The following is a 2,503-nucleotide window of genomic DNA, read 5'->3' as shown; positions in this document are numbered from 1 at the left end:
GGATTAAGGGAGTATTTGTATGATGGATTGATGTAATCTCTTATGGATTTGCCAATTTCTTGTTTCAATGACATTGTCTTGCTTGTATCAATTAGATCTTGAATGATTAATGGTGATTTGTGCTTAATTCTCATTATTGATTGATTGTTTGGATTTCTTGTGGACTTAGTAAAGATAAACTCTCACTCGATCATCCGAGGGATCCACGTGACAGGTGCAAGCCCGTGTAAGGATGTTTGAGAGATAATCTTGAATAGGAAATAGGAATATTCAAGAGAGTAGGATGGATCTTGTGATTAGTTTCTTGTATCTTGATAGATTAATAAGTTGTGGGCTTCTATGTTGATATCCGAGGAAGGCATAGTAATAGGTGCGCTTTTGTGTAAGGACAACGTAGGTTCACGTCTAATTCATCATATTTAGATACATTTCTCAGTCCTTAGCTGGTTATCTATTGCAAGAGAGAACCGGCAACTTTCTACAAGTGTTTGGCAATTGAGGGATAAGAATTGGTGAACCATTTACATTCAAGAAATCTTACAAAGAAACCGAAACTCTTAGAATCTCCCCTTATCATAACTCAAAACACTAAACTCTTGTTTGTTGATCTTTAATATTAGATTTGTTTACCTTCACTTTGCATTTGAAACAATTGGATAGTTGTTTAGCTAATTCGCATTGAGACATTTCTAGTGCTTATTCCAGTCCCTGTGGATACGATAATCTTTTATATTACTTGCGACATTTCCGTACACTTGCGGAGCGTAACAAGTTTTTAGCACCGTTGCCGGGGACTGCGCTATAACATTAGGAATTATCAATTGAGTTAGACTAAACATAACATTTGTTTTCCTTTCATATTGCATAGTTGTAACTAATCATTAGATTTCTGTTTTTACTTTCTTGTATAACTTTTACTTCTTGTTAATTCTTTTTGTACAAATTCAATTCTGCATTTTTGAATCTTTTATTTTTATTTTTCTGTTGAATTGTCATTTGCTATCTTGTTCTTGTGTATGCGAAGATCTAACTTTGCAGGGGAATTCTTTCCTTTTGACCCTGAGATTGACAGAACTTTCCATAAAAGAAGAATTCTGCAAAGGCAAATTGAAGAACAGGAACATTTGAACATGGCGAATAGACCACTCAAGGATTATGCATCACCTTATGCAAGAGGTTTTCGATCTAGTATTTCAAGACCTCCAGTGGAAGCTAATAACTTTGAGATCAAACCCGCAATTATATCTATGGTGCAGCAGAACCAATTTGGTGGAGGTCCTCATGAAGACCCCAATCAACACTTAGAGGTCTTTTATGAAATATGTGGTACCATGAAAATGAATGGAGTTCCTTCAGAAGCAGTTAGATTGTTATTATTTGGGTTTTCCTTAAGAGATAGGGCAAAGCAATGGCTGAATTCTTTGGCCCCTAATAGCATCACCACTTGGGAGCAGTGTGAGCAACAGTTTCTTGATAAATTCTATCCACCAAGCAAAACAGCTCATATGAGGAATTTAATTGCAAGCTTCAAGCAAACTGACTCAGAATCTCTTTTTGAAGCATGGGATAGATATAATAGTATGCTCAGACAATGCCCACATCATGGGTTGGAAAGATGGTTAGTGTTGCACACTTTTTATAATGGTATCAACTATCATACCAAAGTGTCCCTTGATTCAGCTGCTGGAGGGGCACTTATGAACAAAAGTTTAGATGAAGCTGAAGAAATTATTGACAGTGTAGCACAAAATCATCATCAATGGGCAAATGAAAGAAGTGGTGGCTATTCTTCCATAAACCCAACAATTAAAGCATCAGGGAAGTTTGATGTAGATGCAGTCACTCTTTTGTCTGCAAAATTGGATGCTCTTACAAAGAAATTTGAGAATATGGGGACTAGTGCTAATATGGTCAATGCTATTAGTACATCTTGTGAAGTATGTGGGAGTTCAGAGCACTCAAATGACTCATGTCCATTGGGAGCTATCACTGCACAAATCAATCAACTGGAACAATGTGATGCAATCATGAGTTACAATCAAAGGCAGAACAACCCATACTCAAATACTTATAACCCTGGATGGAAGAGCCATCCCAATTTTTCTTACATAAATAATCAAGATCAAGGACCATCTATGGGGGCAAGACCAAATTTTCAAGCTGGGCAACAAAATTTTCAACATCTATCTTCTCAAGGCTTACCAAAGTCAAATATTGAAAAGATGCTTGAAGAAATTATCTCAAGTCAGAATGAAATGAAGCAAGATTTAGCAAAGCTCATTCAGAGAATGGATAATTCTGAAAAGCATCAAAAGATCCAGGATAGTCAAATTGCCCAACTAGCTTCCTCATCATCCAGAGCACCAGGACAACTTCCAGGAAAACCTGATGTGAATCCTATGGAGCATTGCAATAGAATTGAACTTAGGAGCGGACGGACCTTGGGAGACTCCCAAGTGACTGCTCCAAAAAGGATACAAAAAGAAGAAGAGCTCTCTCCTCT

The 2,503-nt window shown here is 37.0% G+C and overlaps 1 non-coding gene across 1 annotated transcript; it reads right to left on the bottom strand.

Moving 5' to 3' along the window:
* Positions 1 to 1,503: 1,503 nt before the first annotated feature.
* On the bottom strand, positions 1,504 to 1,609 carry LOC122025940. The gene has a single exon (XR_006123943.1). It is a non-coding gene; the product is annotated as a small nucleolar RNA R71 (small nucleolar RNA).
* Positions 1,610 to 2,503: the final 894 nt, after the last annotated feature.

Source organism: Zingiber officinale, chromosome 9B (genome assembly GCF_018446385.1).
Source record: "Zingiber officinale cultivar Zhangliang chromosome 9B, Zo_v1.1, whole genome shotgun sequence".
Taxonomy (NCBI): Eukaryota; Viridiplantae; Streptophyta; class Magnoliopsida; order Zingiberales; family Zingiberaceae; genus Zingiber; species Zingiber officinale.
The sequence above is the reverse complement of the archived record's forward strand: the minus strand, read 5'-3'. Positions and strand labels throughout refer to the sequence as shown.